Source organism: Strix uralensis, chromosome 1, assembly GCF_047716275.1.
Source record: "Strix uralensis isolate ZFMK-TIS-50842 chromosome 1, bStrUra1, whole genome shotgun sequence".
Taxonomy (NCBI): Eukaryota; Metazoa; Chordata; class Aves; order Strigiformes; family Strigidae; genus Strix; species Strix uralensis.
Genome location: NC_133972.1, coordinates 135,762,882 through 135,778,901, shown reverse-complemented (window position 1 = coordinate 135,778,901; position 16,020 = coordinate 135,762,882). Strand labels below are relative to the sequence as shown.

Here is a 16,020-nt window from a genome sequence, read left to right as displayed (position 1 = left end):
TGACTAGAACCGTGTGCTGTGGTTCTAAGAAGTAATTTGCTTATTTATTGTAACAACCCATTTAATGGAACTTTAATTAGGAGCAGTCCTTATGGCAATTTTAGGTTTCATGTGTGTAGGAGGAATATTGGATCGACATAATCTTTAACATTTTTAGCTTGGCATTTTTATTGGTGTGTTAGTAGAAGGCCTGTGTTTCCAGTCTACTTTTGCAGCAGTGCCACAAACTAAATGCAGTTTCTCAAGAGGCAGTGACTTGCCAAATGCTGTCCTTGTAGCGGGAAAGGCTACATGAGTAACTGCAACATCAGACTAACCATGGCTTGCAATGGCATGTTTCTTTTCTCACTTCTGAGAGAGACTGTGTTGGGTTTGAGAAAACTGTAGTAGCAAGACTTGGCAGGAGTAAGGTGCTCTCTTGGGTGCATGTATGTGTGTATGGTGGCTCATTGCCCCCCCAGTAATGTATGAGAAGTATAATTTTTTCCTTTGATACGAAATAAGCATGAATTTGGAAATTTAAGCACTTTATTTTTTTTTTAAAAAAAAACACCTTTCTTTCTAGGCAGCCCCACTTTGTTAAGCTAGCATATTTATACCAAATGGGGAGTTCTGAAGTTGACTAGGGATATCCCTAAGATTGCCACTGTTGTTATAAAGCTGAAAATCTGAAAAGAGGATAAAGGCCTTTTGTGTGGCAAGTAGAGCTGGTTAGATTTACATATCAAATGCATTTAGATCTTTTTTCTTCTGAGTACTTCTGAACCAAGCCTGTTCTTCAGGGCATTTGTTAAATTATGCCACTTAGGAGCTTATAGATAGTTCCTGAGCCATTGTAAAGTGTAACCAGTTATAAAGCTTTAGATAAAGTCCTATGTGCCTTTTCTCAGTGACAGTGTTGGCTTTCTCCACATCCCCTCTCACTGTTCCCTGTTGCTTATTCCATCCTTGTGCTTTTGTCCTTATCCTTATGCAAGTTCAACTTGTGGTACTACTTGCTGAACTGTAGGAGGAAAATTCCTGGGTTTCACAAGAGCCCTGCAAGTTATGAGTGGGCCCTCAAACAGGAGATTCCCATTTCAGCTCCAGAGCTGAGATAGCAGTGGGAGAGAGGGAGTGTATGGCTCGGAGCATTGATGGTGAAAGTGGAAATGCCCTCACCCTGCCGCTGTCAGGAGGACAATAATATCTAGCACTGTGCTGGAGCACACCTGGGATTGTTGGGGTGGGGATCAGGCTGTGAGTCTGGTGGTGATGGTCCTCCTCCCATGCTGCACTGGCCACAGACCCTCCACTACACCACTGCTGAAGTGCTCGGTCACAGAATTTATCCCATTCTTGAATTTAACACATATGAATTTTGCAGAAAAGAAGGGTGAAGTGGAGAGTTCTAGGAACATCTCTGTTACACTCAGGGAGACTTGTCTGTCTGAGCCTTGAGGGAAGGGAGGGCACTTTGTACCTTCAGTTCGTACCTCACACACATACACACACAGAGACGTGTGCATGCTCATATGCACATACCAGTTGTGAACAATTCCAGCAACTATTTATAATACAATCAATGGTTACAAAACCGCAGTGGCAAACTGGAAGCCAAGTTGTATGTTGCTATGGATATAATGGTTTGCCTAGAAGAGTAGGTCAAGTTTTCCAAAATAATTATTGATGTAGGGTGCTCAGAGGATGACTCTTTCATTGTGAACCTGATTTTCTGAAGTGGTGTTCTTCTGAAAATGAGGCTCTTCAAAGCCATCTTAAACCTCGACTATTGAAAACATGGAGCCATCTTTCCATATCCTACTATTTGTTGTCTTAGTGGTAAAAATGAAGAAACGTGAAAGAATATGAGAGCAGCACTGCATTGTGAAGACATATCAAATGGAATTGTTTATTTAGGAGTGTTTATTAATACTACTTTAAATTATTAAGCTGATTCAAGAAGTCACATTTAAGAATGTATTTAAGTGTATGTTTAAGTGCTTTCCTGAACAGAGATTTTTTTTCTGAACTGATTCAGTAACAAAGGAACTGGATTAGCACTAAAGGTAAACACCAAAGATGTTTTCAGACTTTAGTAAGTTAGATATAGTGGAAGGTGGAAGGAACAATAGAAGAAAATATAGAATAAAGTATTTTGGAAGATTCTTTTTCTCTTCTTTTATAAATCCAGTATTCTAAAGGTTCTCTAGATCCCTTAGTTTTAGTAGATGCATTATAAATGTATGTGTGTGTGTGTATATATACACACACACACACAAACTTACATATATATATGCACACTATGTGCCTATGATGTCCAAATGTAACACATGGGAATAAATAAGCATGTAGCCTGCAGGCACGATGCTGTAGCCTGAAGAGGTGGGAGTTGATAGGAAAATTTGGCTACATAATAGTACTTTCCAACAGCATGCTTGGCCAAGGTTTCCAGGTCTCCCCTTTCTGAACCACTTTCAGCCACACTCTTAACAAAAAAAGTCACAGGCTACCCAATTTATCCCCGTGCTAAAGTGGACTGTGTAGTGATAAGCATTAAATACAAATTTAATTTACATAGACTCCAGCTAAATTGGGAGAGTTCTTCACACTGAATATCCAGATTTTCTCATTATGCACATCCCAGTCCCCAGAGCCCTCCTTAGAAGTTCGTTAGCAGCTCTGATCCCTACAGAGCTCTTAAGCTCCATCTCTGCCCATACAGAATTTAGAAAATGTGTGGCTTTGGATAATTGCCCATACATTAGACTGTCCTGATTAAGCAGTCCCTACTGTCCCTACTTTGCTATAAACAGAGTTGCATCATACAAGTGGTAGAGAGCAGTGGAGAGAATCACACATATTAGATCCTTAAAATACAATGTTTGTAATGTTGCTCCTCTACCCTGCCAGTGCTTGAATTGCAGAAATACTTGGTCCTGTTTCTTCTCAATAACTTCCAGTGAGAGAGTTTCTGTAATAACTAGTACTGTGGTGGTCACAGCTTTCTTACACCAGGAACTGAGAAACTTTAGCTGGAACTTAAATAAGCTGTACTAGTGCTTCCCTGAAGCTGAAGGGCTGTGTGACTTATGTATACATATGCTTATCCACTCCTCAGGGTAGGCACATCTCCAGAGATTTAGATAGGTAGTCACTGAATCCTAGACTGAATACAAGCACTGAAATGTGGGCTTACCAGCAGGTTACTATCCCTGGGGTTCTCCATGGTGAGAACCAGCCATTAGATGGAAGATTATAAATATTGTTGAATTTAGATGCCAGTTGTCTGGCAATTGCTGTGTCTGAGGCTGCTGGCATGGTTCTGCAGGCCCCCCGTGCTGTGCTGTCTTCATAAGCCTTCCCAGGAGCTGTCTGGAGGAAGTGTAGTTGAGCCTATTGCATTGTATTTGGAGGAAAAAAAAGAAAACTGGGTAAATAAACGTCTTAAAATTGCTTTTTCTTGTTTCAGTAGCTGGGCACCCCTGAGATGGTATATTGAAATAATGAGTTAGGATCCTGTCCACAAAGCTGTGATCTCTTTAGAGATGCAGATTTTTCCCATAAGCAATGATGTTTTCCAAACATCTTTTAAATAATTCATAGTCAGAAGCCAGAATATAGAAGACTTTTAAGTAAAGTGTCAAGTCACTTCTCCTTATTCATCTTAGTCATATCCTTAAGTTCTTGCTGTGCATTTTTCAGGGTTTTATTTTTCTGAAGCTGGTTGGTTGGGAGAGCTCAGACAATTTTTGACCCTGTTAAGAATACCTATTTCGTTAGATTTTCTCTCACTGTTAGGCAAACTGAAAAAGTAGGAAATTCAGTTCTGCTAAATCTCTCCAGAACCTCTCCAGCTAGCCTTATTTTTTTCTCTAGAACCTTCAGAAAACATGATCCGTTAGTGTGATGTCTGCTAATCCCTCCCTCCCTCCCATTGCAATCGCTTTCTAAATGTGTCGGCTCTCAGTAGGGATAGGAGGGCATGACAACTCTGTGTGCAACTCAAGCATTTCAGCACCAATCCATCTCACCCAGGTGTAGTTAATTTCACCCAACTTTACTCGTGACACTGAACAGTGTTGATGGTTAAAACCCCACCTTGTCGTTCTCAACCAGAAGAGCAGTCGTTTCTAATATGACAGTTTCCAAAATTAAGGAAAATGTAGGAATCATGTGCTATAGGATGCAAACACCGAAACACAACAGGGAAACACAGAATTTTGGATGGGGAACACATGCAATACTGTTGCGAGTTATATTGATTTGTGTTACATTAATTAATGTGTATATATGTAACAATAATTTTTCTGTGTAATTCTAGCAGATTCAAAGACAACTTTCTACTGCTCATTCTGTAGGAATTTTTTAGCAGAATTTCAAAAGATCAGCCATCTTTCTCTTTTGTTGAAAAAGCTGTTCTGATTTATCTCTGATATTTGTAATTGCTTGACAGGAGTCGTTATTGCCTTTTCCTGCCTGGATTCATCTATGGCTCTCCTTCTTTGTTGGTCTTTCTAAATTCCAGGTCTGGATGTTCATAAGCAGAAGGAAGGATTTGTCTTCCCATTCCTTAGCAGACTCTTGTAGCCCCTCCTTCAGAGCAGGCTTTGGGCTGAAATTGCAGTCTCAGTGCTCAAGGTTTATCCCTGCTCACCATCTCCTCTGCCCTTCATCCTACTTCATGTGGCTCAAGGAAGAAATATGCTGCGGTCAGGAATTCAACAGATACAGCTTCCTCCAACATGCTCAGCAGGTGTTTCAGTTTTCAGCAGAAAAAGGCTCTTTGAAGGCATTCCTATTCACTTGAAACCTGTCTGTGGTTCTTGCTGGACAGAATTGGTTTTACTTTCTGAGAGGATGAGTGCTTGAATAAATTGAAAAAAAACCATGCCATGTGTGGAGACATAAAACTCTAGTGATTTTTGTGTTTGCCCACAAAATGTTAACATTTGCTGGAAATGAAGTTGCTTGCACAAAAGTTGAACGTAAAAGGATGAGCATAGGCAGCTGAAGAAAATGCATTATAAATTTAAAAATCATTTGTATGTAATTTTCACAGTTCTCTTGCTCTTTGAACTATTAGTCTCCTTTCTGTGCTTCTCCATATTGCACTGTAAACTTCTGAAGTTGCAGAATTATTTCTCTTCACTTAACTTTGTATTGAATCTCAATCCTCATTTTTACTCAGGACCAGTTGCGTTCTTCCTAATAAGTACTCAGTTTCTGTATTCCCCTAATATTCCACACACTTTTGCAGTTTCCATGCAGATTAGCTTGGGTAGTCTTTCATCTTTGGTCCTTCACATCCACACATCAGCCATAGAAGACCCTTCATTTTGCAGGCTCATGTGTTATATCTGGAAAGGCATCACTGTTTGTAGTTTAAGATGGTAAAAGCAGTCATTTTCAGTTCTAACGTCTTGTTTTCTTATATTTTGCATCCTTAGGTGACTTTTTTCCCAGTGCTTGCTTTGTCTCCAAAATTCAGGGAAAATAAAAACATTTATATTATACGAAGGTTATGTATTGCTGAAGCTTGATTATCATATAACATGCCTGTATGAACTGATAATTGTTTGAAAATGGGTTATTACTATCGTTGATACCTGGGTGTATTTATTTATTCATATTTTTGAATCTATGTATGCCTGCGTGTGAACCCCCATGCAGACAAATACAATATATCTGAGCTCCGACGTGCGCTTAATCATAAAAATCCAGAAACTGCGGTTCTTTGATTGCCCGCAGTTAGTATCACATAAACCTTACTAAATGTTCTTCTGTCAGTCCACAAAATCTACAAATTATCTTTGCATTTTCCTTATTTCTTTGCTTAAAATCAGAAAAATGAATAAAGAAAAAATCTTTTGAATCCCTTGATTTAGAGAATATTAAGAAAGAACTTATTCCAGCAATATTAACAAAGCCATAACATACCCTGATTTTCTGTTCCTGTAAGCTTACAATATTATTCACATATTGAAGTCTATCTTATTATGCAAGTTATGCATAATGACTGAAGGAGCACTTCAAAGAAGAACAGAGCATTTTTTGTACAGCAGAGAATTTAGGATTTTTAATAATTTTTTAAAGAAAAAAATGCTGATTCATTGAAACCAAACAGTGAAACGGTACATTTTGATAAATTACCCAACTCAAAAATACCTTGAATGAATGCATTAAAACACCTTGTTGTGAACCTTTTCTTTTGTTTGAAAATGTTTCCCTTTCCCTGTTTCCCTTTGGTTCTCCCTCTTTATCTCCCTGTCTCTTTCTCTCTTCTTTTTCTTTCTTGTTCTTGCTCTCTTGCTCTTGTTCTTTCTCTTTATCTCATTCCCTCTTTCAAAATAACCTTTTAATTTAGAATTGACATAGATTTAGAGCTCATAAATATATGTGCAATATTTTGCTTGGTCCAGACTGAAATATTTTCTGTATTTTATTCAATTTTTTTTTAAGATTCCAACATGTTAGAAAAAAGGGATCAGAGTAATCTTCCTAGTAAATGAATTCAGTTATTCACTCTTAAAAGTAGTTTTCCCCCTTCCCCACCAGTCTTACAAGAAAGCTGTTTATGTATTTACCTCCCTTTATGCTTAGATTAGGTTGCTGGGGGTTTTTTTCAAGGTAGCACTAGTGCTAGCATCCTGTAGTACAACTACTTATTTGCTTATCCCAGTGTTGTTTCTTCTCACGTATTTGCCAAGAGCCGTCATACCTCCCCTCTGACTTCCCTTTGCTGAACTGACAAATCAAGAACTTGATTTCAAGAACGTACTGGAGGTTCTTCATCCTCTTTGCTGTCTTGGCAGCCTTTTGCCTGACCATGACTGATGAGACTGTACAAAGTCTTCCCAATGAAGCCTTGCCTGCACCTAGGGTTATAGCATAAAATAATTTCCTCTAATAACATCCCACTGGCCTTTTATTTTCCAGGTGTATATCACACACCTGGCGTACAGATATTATGCAACCAAATGATACCCAAAGCCTTTTTCCTCCCACTGCCTCCAGCCGTTTGTAGTCCTAACTTACAACATGAAACAGTTTAATTAATTCCAGAGCATGATCTTCCATGTTTTCATGCAACATTTAATTCTGTTTCTATTATTGCCAGTCCTTAAAGTCATTCTCTTCTTTACATAATATTCCAAAAGTCCTATATTTTTTGTAGATTGGGAAAAGTGTTTCAGGGCCATCTCTGCTATTACTATGTGTTTCTTCTCTTAATGCAGAATTAATGCTCTATTTTGGGCATTTATAGTATTAGGAAGACCCTGGATGCATTTAATTGACTGCACAAAACCTATAGTGTGAACACTGCCCTTGGTCATACCCATTACTCATGTGAGTAGTGTGAACCTTCAGTTCAAGTGGATTCAACAGTCCCAAAGTGTCTGCCCTATCCTGGCAGTCAGGGGGCCTCTGAGCACATGGGGGCCTCTTATCCCAGTACAGAGCTGCGGGGCCTGAGCACAGCTGGGGACTGGGTCATCTTAAATTGAGACTTCATGTAGGGAAGGATAGAATTCCTTTTGAAACATGTATGACATCCTACATGCTTTGAATCTTCATCCTGTGTGTTTAAACCTTGCTCTTGGTCTTAAGAGTGTATCTTGCTAAAAAGACAAGCTTACTAAAATCAAGCTTGTGGACATATAAGTGCAGAAGATCTATCTGAACAGGCACATATGTTGTTTTGATTTTATACTGACAATTACAAAATTAACACCTCCTTCTTCTTACGTGACAGGTTAAAAAGTCAGGATTTCTAAGTATTTCTTAAATATTTGTGACCTGAAACCTGTACCTGGTCTCATCGGTTTGACTTGGGCAGGGAATTTGACATTTTAGTTGCTTGAAATTGAGTCAAAAGAAATGAAAAGAAGGAAAACCCTCTGATTTTTTTTTTTTTTTTTTTGGTGGGGGGGGGGGGGGGGCAGGGGGCGGGTTTGGCACTCTTTTCAAGGAAATGATTTATTCTGGTTTGCCTTTAGAATCCTCTACAGAAGAGAGATGAGGATCTATAAATCTTTAAAAATAGGTCAACATCTCCCTAACTATTGCTTTAATTAGTGACAACCACATAAATTTTTTTTTTATTTTGTTCAATTTCATAGGAGTCACAGATATTCCAATTTTGCTAATTTGAGAGAAGTTGTGCCCTTGATTTTTAGTGGACTTCACCCAGTCTGTCAGATTACCTGGAAGTGTACATGGTAAAAAATATAAAGTCTGTACCTTTAGTTTTCCTGTCACAGCTGCTCTTTTCATTTTATCCACAAATATGAGTAGACTGAACATATATGGTCTAAAGAAAGAACAAATAGCAAAAAGTTCTTAATTAGGTTTGGTAAACAACAGTGTGAAGGTAAGAGCTTTTTACAGGGACTCGTATGCTCACTAAAAAATGTTCCCTCAGTTGATTGCCTCACACTCTGGATGTGTAACAGTAAATCAAATCATAAATCTTTAAATCATAGGATCATTGAATACCAGGTTGGGAGGGACCTCAAGGATCCTCTGGGCCAAACTTTCTTGGCAAAAGCAAAAAAATGGTCCAAAAATACTTTAAATACCTCTAATATATCTAGTTTGTGAGATCTGAATGGTGCATGGAGAAAGTTTTAGGTTCAGAAAAGACTGAACGGTTCTTTTATGCAGTTTATGCAAAATGACATCACAGTGATGTGTCATAACCCTCTGAAGTAGGGAAGACCTACGTATGTTAAGTTTTTCATGTTCAGAGCACTGTAAAGATGCCTTCAAAGAATTCTGTAATTCTGTGCTAGAATTGCTAAGAAATTAATGCTATTGCCTTGCTTACTAACTCCTTTACCAGCTGCTTTCATTAAGATCAGTTTAAATGTACACTAGTTAGTTGCTGTGAAAAGAATATTTCATCTTGTATTTTCTTGTGCTGAACATTTACATAAAACCTGTTAGTGATGGAGTTAACAACCTTAGATTACATTTTAAGTACTTTCGTACAAGTATTAAGTGAGTATTTAAGTTAATATTGTTTAACATGTAACCTGTACTTCACTGCCTAATAAACAGAATTACTTTCATACAGAGAATTGTAAACCAACCTTAGCATGAATAGTACATGAAGTTAATTTGGTAGGTTCCTGGTGCTAATCAAATTGTCCTTAAGTTACATTTTCAAATATTTTATAGTAACTGTATTTCAAATTTTGTATTTCTTTCCTGTTTTCTCGTTGTGGGATTTCTCTAGTCAGATTTTTTTAAGACTACTTCAGACACACAAATATTTAATGTTAAGAAGTGCTGTACTCTTAACACCCACCATGCTGTTAAAGCTGTTCCTGATTAAGAGAGAATTAATTCATGATAGACTGCAAATTACTATCACTATTATCTCACTCCATAGTTATTGTGGTAATTTATCAGTATCAGTGGAGCTGAGTAATACAAAAGAAACGTAAGGAAGTTTGTGCCGAGAGTGAAAATTAATCTCATGCCATACCTTGCTGGCTGGCTCATCTACTCTCCCATGCTGTGGCAGTCGCAGTCGGGCACCAGGCCTTGAAGTGCTGGATGTGGTGCTTCTCCTCTGCATCTCTCAGTGGGGGCATCGGGGAAGATCCTGCTGCTGGCACAGGCTCTGCAGGGTGGAGGCAGTGGGAGAGTGCTCGTTCTGCTGGAGGGCTTGCTTTGCTTATCGCCTGACTTACCTGTGCTCTACACCTTTCTTAGCCACCGCCTTGAATACAGGAGGACAAGTGAAACAAAATGAAACGTTGGAGTTTAATCAGTCTGATTCACAAGCTAAATTAAAGGCTTCATTTTGGTTTTTTTGAAGACTAGCCTGTGTCTGTAACTGAGCAATACCTTGACTTTGCCCCTTGCTATAGTAGGACTGCTTGTCCCTGAGTGAAGCTGATGCCCCAGACTGCCTCAACAGCTGCAGTAAGCAGGCAGTAGCCCATTTCCCTTCATATTTTCGTGTCACAGCTGATATTCTACAGCGCTGAATTTACATGAGGGGGATAGCCTCTCTTTCCATTGGACAGGCGTGAAAAGAGAACTTTTTGCACCCTACAGTGCGAAACACTTAGAAAGAACGTCATTTAACGTTTTACGGCGATTTTTGATTCGGGATGGTGCTTCTAAATTCTTCACACCTGAAGTTCCTCGAGTCCCGCGACGGAGGCGCGGAGGGAGTGCTGCGCGGGGTTTGCGCTGCGCGGGGTTTGCGCTGCGCCGGGCGCGGGCCTCGGCCGCCAGAGGGCGCGGCGGTGGCGGCGGCCGGGCCAGGCCCGGTTCCCGTAGCTCCGGTCAGGCGTCGCTTCAGGACGGAAAAAAGAAAAAATAAATTTAAAAAAAAAAAAAAAAAAGTGTGTGTCTTAACGCTCCTGACTTGACTGCAGAGGGGGCTGGCCGGCAGCGCTCCCCCTCTCCTCCCCGCGGGAAGCCATGATTGAGTTAGTCTCGGAAATCAGGCTACCCCGAGGACAAATTGCTGAGAGCAGGGTTTTCGTGCCGTTTTCAGAGCAGGAAGGAAAGTGATGAATATTAAATGCAGGTTACTTTCAGCCGCCGCCACCAGAACTTCAATACTCCTACGGCAGCAATATGACATCAGTAGGGGAAATGCAGGGCTCTGGACGGCATGGTCCATCACCTGGGTCTTCAGACCTTGCTTACATCTATTTTTTATGTGCTACATCATCATCGCCACCATTATTATTGCTACTGCAGTTTAGAAGGCAGTAAGGTTCCCTGTCTCTGGAAGCTTTCCAAAAGCTTGCTCCATCTATTCCAAAGAAAGTTCCATTTCTTTCCAAGCGCTAAGAAATATTTTAAAGGCTACACTGAGAGATTGGCAGCGGCAGGTTCACTTACATATTTATGTTTCTTCTGCTATGGAATAATATAAAGCTTATAGTGAATCTTTAGCATGGATTTCCAAGAAGAAAAACAGAAGTGAGTTGTAGCAGACACGATGCCTCGACGCAGGGGTGGTCAGCTCACGTTCGTAATCCTGCAAACAGTTTAACTGGGTGCTTTAGGTCACTCAAGACACGTTGCATTTAAAAGCCCTCCCCGCTTTCTACCTGCGTAAGGGTCAATCTCGGCTGCAGCTTATCCTGGCTCACACACGAGCAGGCGAAGACAGACTTTTCCCTGTTCCCTGCGCGACTCCCCTGATATCCTGCGAAGCTCTGGGTCTTACAAAGGAAATATAAGCAAGAAGCGATGAGGAATAGAAATTATGACAATCTGAGGCTGCAAAGATAAACACATAAAATGTGCATATGCGTGTGTAGGTAGATGTGTATATTGTGTACAGGTATCTCAAAGCAAGAAATGAGAACAGCTACGTGGCATGGCAGGAGCAGGCACGCATCGGCAGAGACTCAACCCCAATTCGCTGAGCTGGAGGGAAAGGACGGAGTAGCCCGTGTGCTTCATCTGTCCGCTGGACCACGCAAGGACGATGACAAGGGGATGAAGAGGCGAGAGGCTGGGGAAAGGGCAGGAACTGTCCCCTTTTATCCCTCTGCAGAGAAGGGCGACCAGTCCGATCTGCAATCCAGTCTGGCAAAAAAACCCGCTGCGGTCAGCGCTGAGTGTGAGGAAAGAGGGCAAAGCGCTCCGACCTCCGGGCGGATAGTGTTATTATCGTTATTGTTGTGGTTACTACTGTTACTTAGTTGTTTTGCCTTATTTAGTGTTTGAGAGCCTCCTCTGCCCTCGCTGGCTGTGGCCGCCGCTTGATAGAGGGCGGTGCAGAATTAGGCCGCGGAGATGGCCGCGGACGGAGCCCGGACGGCAGCGGGACAGGGCCCCTGCAGGACCTGCTTCAACCCCGGCTGTTTCAGACGGGGAGCGGCGGAGGACTTGCCGGGAGGGGCGCGCTGAGGGACCCGCCGGGGACGCCGTCGGGGCAGCGGCCGGTGCAGCCGCGCAGGCGGAGGCGCGGGCCGAGCCGCTTTCCTGCCGCGCCCTGCCCGCCGCTAATTCCCGGGAGCCTCCACCCCCTTGGGATGCTGGGCTCTTCTTCCGCGGGGAACGCTCCCGCCGCGCCGGCCACCCGGTGCCGCCGGGACCGGCCTGCCCGGCCGGGGACAGACGGTCCCTCGGGCCGCGGCGGGAGCTCGGTGCCGCCGCCAGCACCAGGGACAGCGCCAGCAGCGGCCCCGCCACCGGCTCCGGCCTCGGCCCCGGCCCCGGCCCCGGCCTCCGCCCGGCCCCGCCGCTCCTTTGTTCCGCCGCCAGCGAGGCCCCGCGGAACAAAGGCTGCCGCCGCCGACGGCGGGGGAGCCCCGGCCTCTCCTCTCCCCTCCCCGCCTCCGCACCCTCCGCTCACCCCGCCACTGCCGCCGCCTCCACCGGAGCCGCGGCTCCGGTGCCCTGGCCGCACATGCACCTGTCCCCGCTGCCTTCCGCCCCCCGCCCCCTCGGCCCAGCGCGTAAGGTGCCCCGCACAACCCTACTCCGCTGCCGCGCACCGCTCCGCGCTCGTAAGTCGCCGCCTTGCGCCTCGCCCCGCCGCCCAGCCCCGCGCACAAAGCCCGCACTCCGCTCCGCTGCCGCGCCGCTGCCCTCCGGCACCGCTCCGCGCCGCTTTCCCCCCGCCGTGCCCAGTCGCTGCCTCCCTTCTCCCCCCCCCACCCCTGCAACCTCCGCACACTCCTCTTCTTCGCGCATCCAGGCTACCTCGCAGCACACAGCTCTGCCGTAGTGCCCCCCTCCGTCACCCCAATATCCCCCCGCCCCGCTCCCGTGCACCAACGCTGCACATGGCTCTGCCGGCCCTTCGGCACAGACACTGCTCCGCCGCCCCCTGCGCACCGCTCCGCCGCCCCCCGCGCAACGTTCCGCTGTCTCCCGCGCACCGCTCCGCAGCCCCCGGGCCCACATTCCTCGGCTTCCAGAGGAGCCCCCCAAGAGGAGGAGCCATTACCGAGCGCCCACCGGCTGAGCGATGCGCAAAGAACAATCCTCGCGATGATAATATTAGAAAATGTATTTATTTCCCATTAATGGACTTTACATGGTTTAGCCCAGGAAAGCGAGAGGTCGAGTCATCACTACCTTGAAAAACCGCCACGGCTACCGCACCGCTCCAGTACTCCCCCACGGCCCCGTTACCTGCTGCTGACAGCTGCCCCGGCGGGCGCCCATCCCGTGGCACCGGCACCTCCTCTCCACCGGGCTGAGCCGTTCAGTCCGCCGGTCCTATTCAGCCTCGGTTTCCGTCGGTGAGTACAGGCTGCCGAGCTCTTTATTGCTTTGTCTCTCCCTCTTTTTTAAAAAAATTATTTTTAACTCACTGCTATTATTTTTATTATTAACGTTATTATTATGTTATATTCTAGCGAGATCTTTCGTGCTGCCTTGAGGATCCGCTCTTGGCATTCACCGCGTGCCTTAATTGTATGACATTAAATCAAGGTCCGCTGTGAACACGGAGAGTCAGAGCCTTGGAGCGCTCCCTCTCTCTCTCTCTCTCTCTCTCTGAAAGCAGAATAACAACTGACCCCCGAAAAAAAAAGGGTCATTTCCCTTCACCTTAGTCCCATCCTGGCCTGGGCTGCGTGTAATTCATGCTCGTTTTCTTACTAGCCCGACTGTTGTTTGCAATGCCCAGGAAGCTGTTAAATAGGTATTTAACGGATTAAAAAAATAATAGAAATTAAGCGTGTGCCTATGACACGCTTCCAGGCGACTGCTTTAATTTCGCCAGCGTCTTCGCGTGATTTTAAACGCAAGAGTTTTCTCTCCCCGATTCGACGTCTGTGATTTGGTATCCCTGGCTGGGAGGGACCGTGTCTCTCCGGCTGCCTCGGTCCGCCTAGTCCTGCGGCTCGGCTGGAACGCGGGCGGGGGGAGCCCGCACCCCCAAAGCATCCCCGCTCCTCTCGGCCGGGACGGGGAGGGAGAGGGGGGTCTTTCGGCGTTAAAAAATGAAAGGGCAGGACGTGTCATCTTTCTTTGTAAAGAGGAAAAAAAAATTGACTCACTCGCACCTGCCCCTTTCCCGGGAGGGTCTGGGCAGCCCATCTGGCCTGCCTACACTGAACTGGGCGAGTGAGGAAATGAGGGGTGAAGTCATTACAATAATAATAATAATGATAATAAAATTAAAATCAGCCTAAGCTTTTTTTATTATTGCTACGCTTATTGCCGCCTTTCAGCGCTCAGGACGGGGGCTATTCCTTCTCGGTGCCGGTGGCACGCCGGGGAGGAGCGGGGCGGCCGGGCACCGTGCATCGCCCTGCAGGCTCGACCCCGGCCGGACCCCAGGAACCGGGGGGGCTGACCTCGGCTGCTGCCTCCGCGCCAGGGCCCGGGAGAGAGAGAGGAGGCGAAGCGGGCTGCGCTGCGGCTGCCGGCGGCGGCCGGACTCCGGCGGCGAGCTGGGCTTCCCGGAGGCTTTTCCCGTAGCTTGCCGGGGCATCCGGGGGCAAGCTGGGCAGGCGGCTCCGGCCCCCCTCGGCTCCGCAGCTCCTGCGTGCGGCCGCCTGGAAAACAGACAAAGCGAGAGCGTTAGAAAGGCAGGCGGGGAGGGAAGGAGAGGCAGGCGGGGAGGGAAGGAGAGGCAGGCGGGGAGGGAAGGGCGCCGGGAGCCCGCACGCCGCGCCGTTGCCAATGACAAAAGGGAGAGAGGGGGGAGTCAGAGCAGGGGAAGGGCGGGGAGGAAAGGGGAGGAAGGGAAGGAAGGGAAGGGGGGCCACACGGACTGACGCGGAGCTGGGGCCGGCCAGACCCCAGCCTCTGGGGCTGCTGGCTCCGCGGCCGAGGAGGGACAAGGCGGAACGCCCATCACCGCGGCACCGGGGCGAGCGGGCACTTGGGTCTCTGCAGCGCGGTGGGAACCGGCCAGCCGCGGGGAACCGCAGAGAGCAACCGCCTTGCCCGCCGCTGCAAAAATCCCCTCAGAGCAATCACAGGGGAAAGCTTAAAATAATTTTTTATTTTAAAAAAGGAAAAAAAATAAAATGGAAGGGGGGCGGAACAGCAGTTCCCCCTTCTTTCTCGGCTTGAAGAGGGTACGAGAGCAAAGAGCGAAATCCATGGGGAGAAATCCAAGCATCCAAATAAAAATAAGAATTATGAACCCACTCCAAATATCAAAAAAATCGTAATAAAAAAGAAAATGGTCAAACCTGCCGAGGGTTGGCAGTTCCTCCGCCCAGTCGGATCCGCGGAGCGCAGGAGAGGAGAGCCCCGCTAGCTGCTTTCGGGGGGTAGGAAGCGGTCCGGTCTCTCCCCCTCGCTTGCTGCTCCAGAATTAGGGATTAATGCCTCTCCAGCCAAACAAATAAGGCATCTGCCTTCAGTACAAGAGGATTACACGGGGCTGCTGACGTCACCAGCCAGGCAGATGTTGGCTCCCAAAGTCCTGATCATCTCCCGTGTCCTTGAAACCCGGCACAATCCCAGCCCCGCGCCGCCCGGCCGGGTCCCTGCAAGGTCGAGGGGGACCTGCTCGGAGGGGACCCCGCCGAGCCGCTCTCTCCCTAAACGTCCTCTCGCATTGTCGGGAGAGAAAGGTGTGAAAAGCCGAGCCCGGCAGAAAGTTCAACCCTCCCCCTTCCCTCCGGGTCCTCTCCCTCCCCCCCTCTTCCCCCCCCCCCCCCCCCCGCCTTCTTCCCACCTCCCCAACCTCAATGTCACATGAATCTGTACAGTCATAGCGAGGAAGAGGAGCCCGGTCCACGGCTCACCCACAGGCCACCCTCCCCGCACGGCAGCCGACCGCCCCTCACTGCGGCACCGCCGCTCCCCCCGGCCCCGCGCCGCACCCAGCCTCCGGCCCGTCCCACCCCGGAGCCCGGCACCGGGCCTGGAGAGCAGCGGGGCCGAGCCAGGCCGGGCCGGGCCGGGCCAGGCCGAGCCCCCGCGGGCTTTGTTCGCACTGGTCCCGTCCCGTCCCGGCGGGGAGAGGCGGCTCGCTGGCCGTGCGGGGACAGCCCGCTCCCGCGGCCCCGCAGCTACGCGGTGCCCCTGCGGCAGGCAGGCCCCGTCGGGCGGGCAGCAAGCCGGGCCGGGCCGGGCCGGGCC

General features: G+C 47.1%; 2 long non-coding RNA genes across 2 annotated transcripts; both read right to left on the bottom strand.

Annotated features, from left to right (window-relative positions):
* Nucleotides 1–4,023: 4,023 nt before the first annotated feature.
* Nucleotides 4,024–12,184, bottom strand: LOC141948978 (uncharacterized). The gene is made up of 3 exons (XR_012630618.1): nt 9,473–12,184; nt 8,224–8,293; nt 4,024–5,457 (listed from the first exon to the last, which is right to left on the bottom strand). It is a non-coding gene; the product is annotated as an uncharacterized LOC141948978 (long non-coding RNA).
* Nucleotides 12,185–12,964: 780 nt separating this feature from the next.
* On the bottom strand, nt 12,965–15,334 carry LOC141948970 (uncharacterized). Its single transcript, XR_012630616.1, has 2 exons — nt 15,123–15,334; nt 12,965–14,477 (listed from the first exon to the last, which is right to left on the bottom strand). It is a non-coding gene; the product is annotated as an uncharacterized LOC141948970 (long non-coding RNA).
* Between the last annotated feature and the right edge of the window lie 686 nt (nt 15,335–16,020).